Source organism: Cryptomeria japonica, chromosome 6 (genome assembly GCF_030272615.1).
Source record: "Cryptomeria japonica chromosome 6, Sugi_1.0, whole genome shotgun sequence".
NCBI classification, from domain to species: Eukaryota; Viridiplantae; Streptophyta; class Pinopsida; order Cupressales; family Cupressaceae; genus Cryptomeria; species Cryptomeria japonica.
Genome location: NC_081410.1, coordinates 416789920 through 416807414, shown reverse-complemented (window position 1 = coordinate 416807414; position 17495 = coordinate 416789920).

Below are 17495 nucleotides of genomic sequence, written 5' to 3'. Positions count from 1 at the left end.
TTCCACACTTTAGCCCAAATAGGAATCTCTTCCAGAACTTTGTTGTGGATAGCCACTATCGAAGACACAAAGTAATTCCCATCCGAAGTCTCCCTCCAAATCAAACTATCCTTTTTATTGTCCCTCAAAATTTTAGAAGAAAGCAGAATCTCAAGAAACTTTAATCCCAGACATTGTTGGCTGAACTCTTTCCATTTCCCATTTCTCCAATAGTCTCTAACAAAACCACCATACCTATTTTTGAGCCAATCTTTAAGGATTGGAATATCCTCCAAAGGTTTATCCAAAAGCCATATGTCTTCCCAAAATATGACAATTCTTCCATTCCCTAATTTCCACATTCTTCCAGTAGCAACCCACCTTTTAGCCGTTTGAACTGCATTCCAAATTGCAGAACCTTCAACAGTAAAAGAGTTATACAGAAATTATTCCTCAGAAGGTTGCATATAAAGATATTTATTTTTCCAAATGAAATTTCATTCTCTTTCCTCCCCTTTCATTCTCCAGTTTTGTTTTGCTAACAAGGCATTATTCATAGAAATAATATTCCTTAAATCCACCCCCCTGGAAGCCTTGGGAGAACAAATTTTGTTCCAAGCAATAAGGGGAATTCTATTCTTGTATTCCACTCCTGACCAAAGGAAATTTTTTTGGATTCTTTTAATTGCCTCCGCAAACTTTCTAGGGATTTTAAACGGACTAAGGGTATAAATAGGCAAGTTTTGGAGAGTAGCTTTAAGCAGCATAACCTTACCCACTTGACTAAGGATATCTCCTTTCCAACCAGCCAATTTAGAGTTGAATCTATCAACCAACTTCATCCAGAAATTATCCAAAGGCTTAATACAAAGAGGGAGCCCCAAGTAAGTAGAGGGAGACTCAACAATTTTACATCCAAGGATTCTTTCAATCCTTATTTGTCTTTCAACAAGGGTATTGATGAAGAACAACGAGCTCTTATCCCAATTAATTTTTTGGCCAGAAGCATATTCATAAGTATCCATAACATTCTTCATATTTCTTGCTTCCCTAATAGTAGCTTCCCCCATAGTAATCAAATCATCAACAAACTGTTCATGAGTACAAGTTACATTGGAAGATGAAGGTTTCAGGCCTTTGATATTACCTTCTTCCACATTTTTAATTATAAATCTACCCAAACTTTTAGCTAAAATAGTAAACAAGATAGGCGAAATGGGATCCCCCTGTCTTAGACCTCTAGTGCTTTTGAAGAAACTACAAGGGGATCCATTAACAATAATAGCAAAGGAGGAAGTTTCCATCAACTAAGAGCAGAGCTGAATAACTTTTTCCCCAGACCCAAAAGCTTTCATAATTCTGAAAAGAAATTGCCAATTCACTCTATCATAGGCTTTAGACATATCTAGCTTAAGAAAAAACCCCAATTTTAGCAGCCGTTAGAGAGTGAATATTTTCATGAACTGAAATAATGGAATCCAGAATCTGTCTACCAGGGATGAAACCATTTTTTTGAGCTGAAATAATTCTGGGAAGAATATCCAGCATTCTAGAAATAAGAACCTTAGACAAAACCTTGTAAACAAAATTACAAAGGCTAATAGGTCTGAACTTATTAAGAGAGTCAGCTCCTGAAATCTTTAGAATTAGAACAATGAAGGTCACATTCAGTTCTTTTAAAAGCCTTCTAGAACCAAAGAATTCTTTAACTCCATTATAGATATCAGTCTCCACAATGTGCCAAAAGGATTGGAAGAAGAACATTGGAAATCCATCCGAACTAAGAGACTTATCTCCCTGAAAAGAAAACACTGCCTTTTTTATTTCCTGAATAGAAGGTGGATCCGAGAGAGATTTTTGTTGTCATGCTCATTCAAGATGGGAGGTATAGCTTGCAAAAGAAGGTCTTGATTTCTGAAATCTAGATCATCCACTTCTCCCAGGAGATTGCTAAAAAAATCCAGAGCTTCCTTTCTTATGTCATTTTCATCCGATAAAATCCTTCTATTATAGGATAACTTGGAAATCATGCAAACCGCCTCGTTCTTTAGAGCAATTAAGTGAAAAAACTGGGTGTTTTTATCACCTTCCTTCAAATACAAGGCTCTTGATCTTTGTCTCCAAAATGTCTCTTCATTAGAAATAATTGTGTGGTATTTAGCCAACAAACCATTTTCAACAGATCTCAAATCCTCTGAAATCCCTTCCTCTTGGATTTTATCTTGGACTTCCTTAATTTCAGTCTTAATTTGCGCTTTACTTTTGAAGATGTCACCAAATATCTCTTTGTTCCAAATTTTGATTTTGGCCTTTATAATGTTGAGCTTTTTGGCTATTCTGAATAAAGTCGTTCTCTCAACCTCAGAGCTCCACCAATCAGCAACACAAACTTCCAGAGATGGATGGGATAACCACACTTTTTCAAATCTAAAAGGGAAATTTCTCTTAGCAGAAAAATAATTGGTGATAAAAGAAATAGGAAATGATCAGAACCAAACTTAATAATAGATGCCAAAGAACAACTATACTTAGATAACCGCTCAAGAGAAATCAAGGATCTATCTAACCTTACTTGAATAAGATCAAATCTAGTTCTACGATTGGTCCAGGTATAATTAATGCCTTGGAGATCCACATCCATAAGAGCTTGGTCATTAATAAAGTCCATGAGATCTTGTTTTCCTTCAAGCTGCAAGGGAAGGCCTCCCATCTTCTCATCCTCTTTAAGTGGTGTATTGAAATCTCCCATTATTATCCAGCTTTTATTCGCATAATTTAATCTATCTTTAGCAAGGCTCCTCCACTATTTAGATCCCCTAGCTTTAGAGTTAGGTGCATAGACATTAGCGATAACCCAAACAAAGTTATCCTTAATATGCTTGAATAGAACTGAGGTCCTATTGACATCTAAAATGATTTCCTTACCTATAATAGTATTTTGGTTCCAAAAAATCATTGTTCCTCTAGAGGCACCCTCTGAACTGGTTCCTATAACTCCATTATTTTTGAATATTCTAATCCTTTCCACTTTATCCTTACACATCTTAGTTTCCTAAACAAGGATAACATCCAGTTTATGATCACTTATAATATTACGTAACACAACATGCTTATGGGGGGCATTCAGCCCTCTTATATTCCAAGAAATTGTCTTCATACTTTAACTGGGGATAAGGATGACTCGATGGAGCTCTGTGTTCCATCAACATGGTTCTTCCAACTTTCCTGTTCCCTTTGATTTTTTAGAGAAGATCTCCCCTTCTTTTTTCTATGGCTTCCAACATCTGCCATTTTCTTATTCTTGCTTCTAGTTGAGATACCTCCATTGGGTCCTCCATTATTCGATTTACCTTCTTTAGTACTGAGAATCCTAAGATTTCCCTCCAGAGCCACTGTTTCCAAACTATTAGATGGGGTTTGCATTGAGACGGCTTAGGGCTTCCATTGGTTAATAACAAAAGAGGCTCAAAATCCAAAATGTTATAGTCCTGCGCTTCATTGAAGTCTCCCTTTTTTGATTTTGTATTAGATGAGGCAGATGCATCATCATTAGAACTTTCCTCAACTTTATCCTGACTAACAGGCCCTCCCTTCTGGTCCTCTGAATCAGATTTTTGAGCATTTGCCTCTATCCTTTGCTCTTCCTCTTTGATACTTTCTATTTGATTATTAGAGCAGGCACAAACATATTTTTCATTATTAATATTCATATCCTTCTTATCCTTGTTTTCCAACTCAATCACTTCCTTATCAGGAACACACTCTGCTGATGGGTTTTCTCTCTTACCTTTCATTTTCCATTTCTGCTTTGAACTGTTGTCACTCTTACCACTCTTATTCTTCTTGAGTAGGAAATATTTTTCCCAATGACCCAACTTTTACAATTAAAAAAAGCAAATGGGAGAGATTCATATTCAATCACTTGGGTCCATTTACCCAATTTAGATATAATCTCAATAGATTGAGGCATATCCATCATTTGATTAACATTAACACAGATATGGGTAAAAACCAACCTTGATTTTGCTGCAGTCATTGGATCGATTGAGAGAAGTTCTCCAAATGAACTTGCTATCCCCTTGAAGACTTCCTCATTCCAGAACTCCAATAGGAGGCTAGGGAGATGCATCCACATAGGCACCGACACAAAAAAGGACTCGTCAAGAGAGAGGTTTGGAGCCCATTTCTATAAAGCCAAGGTTGACTTGCCAAACATCCATGGTCCTTCACATAGAGCTTTATTCATGTCTTCTTTAGTATTAAAAGAAAAGGTAAAAAAACCCCTAGGCAAAGCTGCCATATCCACTTGACCTTTGAGAACCCATTTCCTCCTTATAAAATTCCTAACAACATCAATGTTAGGCCTAAAACCAGCAAACCTTCCAACTAAGGTCATAGCTAATCCAGACATAGTGAGATCCACCAGCTTATCTGGAATAGAAATAGCAACAACCCCTGTCATAGGATCAGATATATTTTTAACTTTAGGAAGCCCAGATTTCACCAGCGGCCTCACTCCAAAAAGAAAAGACCATTTTTTTTCCTTACCTCTATCGTGTGGGTCCCCATTTTTGGAATCTTTGTCTTCCACCGATTTGACTGTCTCCTTGTCCCCTTTAGTACCTTGAGAGGCCTAGAAACTAGCTTGATTACTAGCTCCACCCTCAAAAAGACTGCCATCCCCAAGAAATCCACCATTCCCAGGTCTAAAATTTGAATTTCTTGCTCACTGCTCCTCTTGCCGCTCATTCATCATTCTAAGTTTTGAGATTATGAGAGTGGTTTGTTCTGATTAATTAAAAAAATAGGTTTTCAGGACCCAAAACCTTTAACATAGGAGATTAAAATAAGACACCATAAAGGCCAGTGCTTAAGAACCACATACATAAAGACTGGCAAAAAAGCCATCAAACAAAAAGGACATCAAAACAAACAACAACAAAGAAACAAAGAAGGTGCTACACAATTATTTTCTTCAACAGGTCCTCTGCCTTTATCACCAGCTTGTCGTAAGTGGCCCTGACAACTTTTAGGTCTTCCAGATCCTTGTTGGGTTTCTTTTCCTTCTTTTTGCCTCTGGTGCGGGTTCTAGGACCTTGAACTTCCCCTATTCCTTCAGTTTCTGGGTCAATGTGTAGGATTTCCTTTTCTTCATCCAGTTTGCTAATAAGGGTGTTGGTGTTGTTAGCTGAAATCTTCAAGATGCTTAGGCTCTATTTAGCAATTCTCTTCAGACACTCCTCAATTTTGCCAACTTTTCTACCAGTATCTGAGAGAGTTTGGTCATTTGCGTCAGCACGATTATTCCTTTCCAGCAAGTCCTTCTCTTTTTTTTCAAACCTCGGGTTGAAGGCATCTCTTATGTTTTCGGCTTTAGCAATGGTGCTTTTCAAATCCTCTATATAGTTGGCCATGGTCTTCCCTTCCCCAGTATTGATGGTTTCCAAGATCAAGACTCTGTTGCAGAGTTTTCAATTTTCATCCATAGCTTTCTTGTAACCATTGATAATCCACTCCATAGTTTCCATGAAACCTTTCATACCCTCGAGGGGAGGGTTAGTAGTGGGGTCAACTTTTCTAGGGGTTGCCTGTTTCTCTTTAGGAGTGTGCTAGGTGGTGGTTGTGTCTACAAACCTAAGAGCCTCTTCCATGGTCTCCTTTTCCAGATTCTGATCAGCATCCAGGGCACTTACCTGTCAGTGGACTTCCGGTTCCTTAACAATCTCCTCTTTCTTCTTGTGCTTTTTCCTGGCCTGGGTGTGAGCTTTTGTCTTCTTCTTCATCAGTCCTTGATGGCTCTCCTCCTCAGAGTCATCTGAGACCTCCTCTTTGTTGGGAAAAATGGTGTCTCAACCTTGCATTTATGCGAGGTTACTATTTATAGTAAGTTTTTATTTGAGCACGAAATGGTGCGAAACTCTCCCTGAAGCTTCTGGTTGGCTAGATAAGCATTCCGGTAAAGTTGCGTCGCAAGGTCACAGCTAGTTTTGAAGATATTAAAGTTTTCGTCTTGGAGGGGTGCAATAAAATGTTTAAACTTAATTTTGGGGAATTTAGAGGCTCCGAAACGCCCTGAAAAGTTTCCGTAACCGGCGAAGCCGGTTACGAGGTGATAGAGCACTTCACGAGCTTTCCGGCGCTTCAAACGGTTCGTCAATCGGACACCCGGTTCTCAAGTTATGGCCTCCGGAAGTTTGTACTCCTGAAATAGGAAAAATAATTTGTATCGAATACATAAATGAGCTGTAAAAGGGAGCGACACGTGTTGATGCATGCTTTAACATGTCATAGAAGGGAGATAAGGTCGGCTACACCTTATTGGGTGGTTTTAGCCCATGGTTTTGTAATACCGTTTGACGGTTTCTTGTATTGTATCTCCTATTTATGAGGTGTGTGAGATAGAAGTTGTGTGTAAGAGTCTTATGGCTATTGAGTTGCCTCTGAATCTCTGATTAGTGCTACTCCTGCGAAGAGCTTGCTCTACAAGTATTTTGTAATCTGTTTTTGATTGCTGAATAAAATATTGAGCTGCTTTTGGAGGGTGGGGTTTTTCTCCCGAAAGGGTTTTCCCCACGTAAATCATTGTGTTGTGGTATGTTGCTATTATATCTATTTCTATTTTCTATAACTGTTGTAATGATTTGAAAAAGTTTTGCATTACCCTCCTCTCAAGGTTAGTGTAGGAAGTTGTTTCCGTTACTTAACTTCCTAACACTCTTATGAAGAAATGCTAATCTAGGATCTACCTTTAGTATTTTTGCCCTTAGAGGATGAAGGTCTAGTTTTGATGTATCTCCTCTTCTTTCCACTTTCATAATCCGAGACATCCATGTTGTCCTTAGTATCAGTTGAAGGGTCACTGTCAGATTCCTCTTCCTTTGAGAAGGTAGGGTCAGGCCCCTCATCCTCAGAATCCATAGAGGGTTGCATCCAAGCAATTTGGTTGGCCTTGAGATGGTCATAAATGAGGACCATAAGGCCTTGATACATGGTAGTATCACCCATTGGGTTTTCTTTGTATGCCTTAATGGTAGCATTCATTGAGCAAAGCAGAAAATATGGGAAGTTAACCTTTTCATTATGCCTAAAGTGATTAAACAAAACAAAGTGATAACCATAAACTTTCGTGAACCTACCATCTAAAGTGATATAACGCATTAAAACAAAGAGGACCTCCCGCCAAGGTTTGGCAAAAGCCCTAGGCGGGTAGTAAGTTTTGCTCAACTTTACCAGTCATTTTTTCTCCTTCTTGGTATCTAGGTATCTTTCAATAGATTCCTTATTGAATTTCCTATCTCTATAGAAGTTTCACCCTTCTCTTGTGAGGCTCGTGGCTTGAGAAATTAAATCTTCATCAATTTCCACCGTTTGGTCTCCCATTTTCAGCATATGCCCTTTTTTCCAGTTTTTACAGAAAAAATTGGTTACCATGCCATCTCATCCATGGAGTCTCTCCATGAATTTTGAGAAACCACCCTTCTGTAGAATACCCCAAACCTCCTCCTTTTGTTTCCATTCTTTGCAGCTACTTGGTTCATATCTCCTCTTACTGCCCATGTTGTCACTATTGAAAGCCAAAATTTGAAACTTGCAGAGCAAATTAGCCAGAGAGCTTTTCAGAACTATCAAAGTTAGCCAGAAAGCATGGGAACTAATGGCATTGGTATTATAATGAATGGGTCTCTCATTATTATAATGACTCGAAGTACTCCAGTTGGTCCTTTTAATAATTATCCAGTCCATCAAGAATCTTTGGAGTGCTTCTATATCAATCATTAAAAATGATTTGCCTGATATTTTCGGGGAGTCCTTTTTCTCCCGTCCACGTAATCATTTCCTAATTATTAATCGCCACATTGGTTGCATAGTCAGCATAGCCATTCGTCTACTGGTAAATGTGGGAAATGTAGCTTTTTTAAAATGTGCTAATAAGGTCTATAGCAGTGATGATTATATTGTAGATCAACCATGACGGTTTTGTAATCCCCTTAAGACAATTTATAATATTGTTTGAGTCCCCTTCAATCCAAAGGTAGGGACAATTCCATTTTCTAGATAGGAGGATACCTTGGAGAGCTGCCATTGCTTCAGCTTTATGGTTAGTTTGAGTTCCAATAGGGACATCAACCATTTCCTTGCAAATTCCTTTGTCATCTCTTAGAACAGCTCCACAACCTGAAGGACCCGGGTTACCTTTGGTAGCACCATCAAAATTGACTTTGAACCAACCATATGGAGGGGTTTTCCATCTTGCTTCAAGCCTTTTATTATGGTTGGGGTTAGGTCTGTTGGCAATCTTCATATTCCACACACTTAAGATGATTGATTCTGGGGAGTTGTTCGAGAAACAAGGACCCTCAATGATCCCTATATTTTCCTGAATCACCCATTGAATTTTCTGGAACACAATATCCTAATTGAGGGAGACATCCCTAAAGATTCAATTATTTCTTTCTTCCCATAGACCCCACAGGATGTGAGGAAGAGAAATATGCCACAAAGATCTCAAAAAGGAGTTAGTCCATTTTATATTCCAGGAGGAAAATAGATCACTGATTGTATTAGGAAACACCCAGGCAATACTAAAACTTTTAAGAAATCTTTCCTAGACTAAGGCTGAGAAGGAACAGTGGATGGCAAGGTGGTCCATAGACTCTTCTTCCTAAAGGCACAGAGTACATCTATTAGTGAAGGCAAAGCCTCTTCTTTTTAGATTGTCTAGGGTCAAGATTTTATTTTGGAGGATGGTCCAGAAGAAGAAATTGATTTTGGGGGTTAGGCCTTTAATCCAGGCTTTAGACTAAAAAGGGTTACCTAAAGGAGTGGGGGACAGGACACAATACATAGAGGAAACAATTAAGGTACCTTTGGGATCATGTTTCTAAATCAGGGAATCCACCTCTTTGTTCAACCAAACCACAGACAGATGGATCTTGAGCTTAGAAAGGCTAGGATGGATACTTTCAATATTCTGACATTTGTTGCCAGTCCAGTACTCAACAACTAAGGAGCCAAAATTTCTAATACAAGAGGGAGCATGGGGGGCCCATTCATTGATTTCTACTAAAGGTTTATCAAACAACCAAGGATCCTCCCAGAATTTAACTTTCCTACCATTTCCAACTTTCCAGATCACTCCTTTGGCTAAACTTTCTTTACATTTAGAGGCATGATTCCATATGTGGGATCCATTGATGCTAAGATCCAATTTGATAAAAGAAGAAAGAGAAGAGGACTGAAGAGAGTACTTACTTCACCAAATTTTACACCATTCAGTATCTAAATGAAACATTCTCCAGACTTGTTTGGACAGGAGAGCTTCATTTAAGGTTCGAATTCTCCTCAGGCCCAGACCACCTTTGCTCTTCAGTCAACAGACCTGGTCCCAAGCCACCAAAGACATTCTTTTCTTGTCCTCAACCCCAAACCAAAGGAATATTCTTTGAATTTTCTTGATTGCATCAGCATACTTAACTCGAATTTTGAAGAGGCTAAGAGAATAAATCGAAATACTTTGAAGAGAAGCTTTAAGAAGTTGGAGCTTACCAGCCTGACTTAGGAGGGCTCCTTTCCAGCCAGCTAACGTTTTATGGAATTTGTCCACTAAAGAACTACAAAAGGATTCAGGAGGTGTAGTGCCCATGGGGAGACCAAGGTAGGTAGTAGGAAGATCAGAGATCCTACACTCCAGGATTGTACTGATTCTCTATTGTCTTCTCTTAGGGGAATTGATGAAAAAAACTTCACTTTTTGTCCAATTGATTAGCTGACTAGAAGTTGAGGCAAACTTACAAAGAGTATTCTTCAAGGTTTTAGCTTCAGATATACTAGATTCCCCCATGATAATAGTATCATTGACAAATTGTTGATGAGAACAAACAAGATCAGCTGAGGAATGGTGGAGACCCTTAAAGGAGCCTTGGAAAACCATATTTTCCATAGTCCTTCCAAAACATTCTGCCATAATAATAAAAAGGATGGGGGAAATAGGATCCCCTAGCCTTAGACCTCTAGAAGCTTGGAATAAGGGAGAAGGGGAACCATTGACAAGGACAACAAAAGAGGCAGAGGTGGTAAGATGGGTGATGAGATCCAAAACTCTGGAGGAGAAACCAAAAGACTTAAGAACCTTCATGAGAAAAGACCAGTCAACCCTATCATAGGCTTTGGAGAGATCAAGCTTGAGGATGAGACCCTGCTTCTTAGCTTTAACAAGAGAGTGGATGTTCTCATGGACAGTAATAATTGAGTCAAGAATTTGATGACCAGGGACAAAACCATTTTGTTGGTGAGTAATAAGATCAGGGAGGACAAATAGTAATCTAGAAGTAAGAACCTTAGAGATAATCTTATAAAAGGAATTGCAAAGACTGATAGGTCTAAATTTGTCCATAGAGTCAGCACCTTGAGTTTTTGGGAATGAGAGCAATAAAAGTGCCATTGATTTCTTTTAGAAGTTTTCTAGCCCCAAAAAATTCCTTGACCCCATTGGAAACATCTTTCTCGACAATGTCCCAAAAATCTTGAAAAAAGAACATGGGAAAACCATCTGGGCCTGGTGCTTTATTTCCCTCAAAGGAGAAGACAACATTTTTAATTTTCAGAATCGAAGGAATGGAAGAAAGGGAGGTGTTCTTTCATTCATCAATGAGACAAGGAATGGTATGAAGAAAAGAAGATTGAGCTTCAGCGTCCAACTTGTGATCCCTTCTTAGCAGTTCTGAGAAAAACCTTTTAGCTTCATTCCTAATTTCATCCTCCTTGGTGATCTCCCCATTATCCACCACAAGTTTAGTGACCCTATTAATTTCTTTATTCTTGATCGTCGACATATGGAAGAATCTTGTGTTCTTGTCTCCTTCCTTAAGCCAGATGCATCTAGATCTTTGCTTCCAGAAGGTTTCCTCTTTGGCAATGATATCATGGTATTTTTTGAGAGTCTCATTTTCATCAGCAATAGACATGGTATTGAAACCATCTTTCTGGATTCGAGCTTGTATTTCTTTAAGGTCTTCCTAGACTTTGCCTTTGGCCTCAAAAATGTTCCCAAAGATGGATTTATTCCAGAGTCTTATGTTATCCTTTACACTTTTAAGCTTCTTAACAACTCTATACATAGCAGTTCCCTCCACTTGAATGCTCTACCATTTCTGGATATTACTTTTGATGTCAGGGTGAAGGGTCCACATTTTTTCAAATCTAAAGGAGAAGTGTCTCTTTCTATTGATGGAGTCAGAAATGAAAGTGATGGGAAAGTGATTTGATCTAACCCGAATGTGGGCCGACAGAGAACAAAAATAATGACTATACCAGTCATCAGAAATAAGACTCCTATCAAGACGAACTTGGATAAGATCATTACCAGTTATCCTATTAGTCCAAGTATAATTGAATCCCTGAATATCCAAGTCATTGAGAGCCTGAGAATTAATGAAATCCATAAGGGCCAACCTACTTTCCAGCTGAGGGGGGATTCCTACATATTTCTCCTCCTCTCTCAAAGGAGTATTGAAGTCTCCCATAACTAGCCAACTAATATTTCTGAAACTATCCCTAACATGAACGAGTTTTTTCCAGAAGGAATTTCTAGCCTTCAAAGTGTTGGGAGCATAAATGTTGGTGAGAACCCATGAAGTACCATCTTTTAAATGCTCAAATTTGATACAAGAGAAGTTGTTGTCCTGAATGATAACATGCCCTTTAACAGAATTAAGGTTCCAAATGGTAGCTATGCCTCCTAAAGCACCTTCGAAACTGCCACCACTAACATATCCATTTTTGAAAAACTTCAAAGATTCAACTTTTTCTTTACTCATTTTGGTTTCTTGGATTAGAAAGATATTAGGTTTATTGTCCCTTATCATGTTCCTAATGATATCATGCTTATGTGGATTATTGAGTCCCCTAATATTCCAAGAAATATTCTTCATAGTTACTTACCAATTCCTAACTCCTTGAGAGTCTTCTGGGTTCCATCTGCAATGTTCTTGTTGGCCTCCTTGTTTTTGATATATGATTTAAGGGTTGACCTGGGGAAGAGGAGGTATACCCAACATCAACTTGAGCTATTCTGCTAGATTTCCTTAGAAGAGAAGTCGAGGGAGTAGTTCCTTTCTTGTTCCTATGCTTTGGTATTTTCCACTCAACATCTATCTCAAGAACCGCTTCCGGGTTGCTAAGGATTTTGACAATTTCTTCTTCATTTCCCCAATTTGGGGTTCTGGAAGCATTTGAATCATTTAAATTACTATTAGCTATTTTTCAGCCCTAGTCTGAGTCCGAGAGATTCAGGCCCAAAATTGCACATTTTTGGGCTTCTTGTATTTCAAGATTAGGCATGAGCAGAGAGGAATTGGTCTTTTCTTCTTGGGAGTCAAGGATCTCTCCTTCCTCTAGTTGATCTTTTTTCTCTTGCAATTCCTTTCCCTCAAAAGTATCAGCTACCACTTCAGCTATATCATTTGAGTGTTCAGTTTGATCTTTCAGCTCCCCTGTTTGAGAAGTAACCAGAAAGTTGACTTTGGTTGAATCATTACTCAGAGCTTCCTAGGTTAGGGGAATAGAGATAGGGGCTGAGGGAATTTCCTTCTTCTCCACCAAGGGATTAAAATGATTTGAGTTTTCTTCTTTATTCTCTGAGATTTTAGCTTGCCATACCATTTTTTATGGCGCCCTTTGATTCTCAGTATGGGGCTTAGGCTGCCTGGATTCTGCCTTTGGTTTGATAGGATAGGACTTTTCCTAGTGACCTACTTTTTTACAGTGGAAGCAGGCAAAGGGAATAGATTCATATTCAATATGTTGCTTCCATGTTCCCAACTTTGATACTAAATCTATCTGTTCTGGCATATCTGCATCTTGGGCTATCCCTAGGCAGAACCTAGCATGAGTGAGTCTCATTTTTTAAGTTGTTATTGGGTCTATAGAAAATAGTTCACCAAAGGAGTTTGCAATTCTAGAGAAGATGCTTTCTACCCAATATTCAAGAGGCAAACCTAGTAGCTTTACCCAAACTGGAACTTGTGTCAAGAGAGAATCATTCATGTTCAGGTTTGCTTGCCATTTACGAAGAACCAAGGTTGTCTTTCCTACCAACCAAGGACTCCCATAGAGAATCATAAGTTTATCTTCTTTGCATGAAAAAGTAAAAGATAGAAGGCCTTTAGGTAAGGCTGAAATTTCCACATTGCCCTTAAGGGCCCATTTTTGTTTGACATAGGCCCTAACAACTATAATATTTGGATGCGGTCCCATAAATTTGCCTACCAAGGAGTTCAACATACTATTTATATTGTGATCCAATACCAAATTAGGGATAGAGATAGAGAACTTACCACTAGAGGGATCAAAAATATTCTTAACAGGAGGAAATGAGGATTTACCAGTTGGTCTAGTTCCAAAGAGGGAAGACCATTTTTTGGGATCTTTTCCGCTCTCCCCGGAGTCATCACATGGGATGGGTCCCCCGCTGGACCCTTCCCCCAAGAGCCCAAAGGAACCCACTGTCTCCTCTGGCAGAGTACCACTAGTCTGCTGAATGGTAGCAGCTTCTGGAAAGTCCGGAGGCTTATCCTTCTCTCCTATGGAACCAACAACCATCTGGCCGCTACCACCATTGGAACCAGAGTTCTCGCCTTGCAATGAATTTGAATTTTGAATTCTCCCATTAGGACTTACCGAGGTTTGAGAGTGGTTTGTTATGGTTAAGTTAATAGTTAGATTTGTCCATCACTTTTCCATATCAAACGTATATGTAGGAATTGTAAAAGTATAATATGGAACACTAGAAGGTAAAAGGAAATAGATTAGAAACCACAAATAAGTAGGTGGGGATCTAGTAGGATAGTCTTAATGAGTCTTACACTAAAAATGAAAAACAAGACATTATTAAATTTATAGTGGGGAGAGAACACAAAATATTATGTATATAAGAAAACTTGATAAATGATAGGACATCATCATAATAACAATGCCAAGTTTGAGAATGAAATTTTGGTGTAGTCTAACATTTCTATTGATACCAAGATGGGAAAATTCTTAAGAGATAAAAATCCTTTAACCTTAAGATAGGATTACAAAATAGATAAAAATATTGAAAGTATTAAAAATACCTTTAGTATAGTAATTAATAAGGGAGATAAAAACATAACATCCTTAAAATATTTGATAAAAGAAAATCCTTATTGATAATGACAAGCTAGACAATGTTATTTATTATGCTCTTAAAAAAATATGTTACAAGGTTGCTAGAAATGAGAAGCAACCACTATCCAAAAAAGAAAAGCTCACAATGATAAGAGAGGACAATGAAGCTATTTAAATGGCCTTACAACAATGAGTAGAATAATGGAAAGCCCATCCAAAATACTTTAAATATCAACCAAAGAAAACTTGATCAATGATATTTCAATAAAGAAACTCCAAATACACTAAAATGGAGTAATCTAAATAGAGTGTTAGACACTTCTTGACATAAGACATTTTATATGCCTCATACCACAAATCTTGTTCTATTTCCTTGGAAATATCAAAATGAGAAATACATTATGATGAATGCATCGAGGAGAAAAGTTTTGAACAAGGTTATAAATAAGATCAAGAAGAATAGGAGTAATTCCAATGTGTATACTTTTTAATACAAGAACAAATAGATGTTGTCTCCCATAAGGAACATGAGGATAAATATGTAATAATTTAAAGGGTTAGTAAATTTTATGGTAATGAGTATATTTGCAACAAAAAAGTATTATATAATGATGATATTTAGGAGACTAAATATGTGAACAATATTGATTTCATTAAGTTGAAAGAAACACGACAAATTAAGTATATATTATGAAAATACTTAAATGATGAGAAATACATCTCACTATAATTGTTGTAACTTGGGTAAAGAGTGATTATAATTTGAGAAATAATAAAGGAAAAATAAAGATTGAGGACAAAAAAATGAGGCATTTTGTGGAGAGAAAATAATTTAAAGCAGGATCTATTGTTGTCACACATAAGCTTACTACAATTTTATAAAAAAAGAGGAATTATTCTACACCTAAAAAGTTTAATCTTATTACTCCAACTTAGACAAATGCTAAAATTCCCACACATAAGATTCATGTGTCCACTAATTTTTTTTTTTTTTTGATAAAAGGCCAATTGATGGAAACACTCTCTTACATCATTTCCCTATTAACACATTTAGGTAATATCAAAAGGCATCCTAAGACATATTACAAATTCCAATTTAATTACATTTTCATTATCCACTCCACTACTAAGATATCTAATAGATGATATGTACTAGGTTCTTAGCCAAAATAAAACTCAAGTACCCTAGGATAAAATAATAAGAATCCTAGAGCATATGCATAGGTCTATGTCATTTATTATGTATAACAACTTCACAATGGAGCACCTATGATGAGATTTAGGGAACTAAATATGTGAACAATATTGACTTTATTAAGTTGAAAGAAACACTACAAAATAAGTATACAACATAAAAATCCTTAGATGATGAGTCGGAGATCTCACTATAATTGTTGTAACTCAAGTAAAGAGTTATTGTAAGTTGAGAAATAATAAAGGAAAAATAAAGATTGAGGGCAGCAAAAATGATTAGGCATTTTTTGTGGAGAGAAAATAATTTGAAGTAGGACCTATTGTAGTCACACAAGAACCTACTAAATTTGTATAAAAAAAGAGGAATTATTCTACACTTAAAATGTTTAATTCTATCACTCGAACCTAAACAAATGCTAACATTCCCATACATAAGATCCATGTGTCCACTTAAATTTTTTTTTTTAAAAATGATAAAAGGCCAATCAACCAAACACTATCTTACAATATTTTTCTATCAACACATTTAGGTAATATCAAAAGTGTCCTAACACATATTAAAAATGCCAATATAATTACATTTCCATTATCCACTCCCCTACTCAGATATATGAAAGATGATATGTACCAGGTTCTTAGCTAAATTAAAACTGAAGTACCCTAGGATAAAATAATAAGAATCCTAGAGCATATACATAGGTCTATGCCATTTGTTAGGTATAAAAAATTAACAATGGAGAAACTTCAAAATTTCCACTATCCCTAATACTGTGATGCCCCTCCCTCGGTCAGAATTGATCTAACCTATTTTGACTCTCGATGACCTTTGTTGTAGATATATGCTTTAAGGATCGATGATGTTTTCCATGATGATTTTCATGTTGATGTCTATGATGTGAGTATGTGATGTCATTTATACTCAGTTAGTTAGATGTTTAATGAGATAAATTATATATGTGATGTTAGGAATAAGTCATCATATTTATCAATGTTTAATTGCTCTGATATACATTATGTTTTATCTTTGATGTGCTTTGGTGAACAGGAAAAGTGTTACACTTCTTTGTATGGGAAAGCTACGTCGCTTCCATTCCCTTTTCACGGTGTGTTATTATATGGTTTATATGTACATGTTCGATGGTTTGTTTATACAGGTGCAAGTACCGAGCATCGACTCCACCTAAATCTACAAGTCTGAGTGTGCTCTCCAACCCAATGGTAAAGTGGAAACTAGAGATATCAGTCATACCCTAGACATAATCTTCATGTCAGGTATCCTTATCATCGTAGTTAGTTTTGTATTTTCCGATCATATCCTTGTGTTCTCGTGTTATGTTAGTTGCAGTTTGTCACCTTAGAGTTGGTTACTGTTTGATTAAATATTATTGCGAAAAAGGTTAAATTTATAAACAAATAATACTTGTATAATTTTGGATTAATTATTTAATTAGTAAAATGCAATTTGTACAAGATTAAAATTAAATTAATTAAATTAAACATTTAACTTGGTATTTATTGTGCTCAAAGAAATTAATTTTTAAAAGTAATTATTTGGTATAATTTTTGGCCACTCATTAACTAATCTATTTTACCTTTTAATAAAATAATAATAATAATATAATGGGATTTTAATTGTTTTATGGGAGTTACAAAGAAAATTGAATGAACTTAATTATTTGGGATTTGCCGCATGCACTAGGGAGTTACACTTCTGAGAAATTATTTCTCTCTGCTTTTTGGGGGTTTTGGGAGGAAGTTCTCTCGAGAAGAATGTTGTGCATGTGTTTCTCCCGAGAATAGCTTGGAAAGAAATTGGGGAAAATTGATTGGGAAAATCTTGGGAAACCATGGAGTTTAATTGAATTTTTGATAAGAAATTTGAGGGGGTTTCGAATGATTTTTATAACTGCTGGAGTTTTGTGTTCAACTCCTGGATTCGACAGCCAAGGATCATTTGGAGGATTTTGCATCTACCTCTGCATGCAATTTCCATGTTAGTGTTTAGAGGTAGGGATCCTGATCCTTATATTTTGCATATAAAGATTTCTTTGTGTTGTAGGAAATTTGTTGTTGAAAAGATAAAAAATTTCTTGAATTGTCTGTTATTGGGGAATTCACGGGTATTGGAATTTTAATGGAGACTCTAATTTTGATGCTTATTGTGAACTCTGGAAATT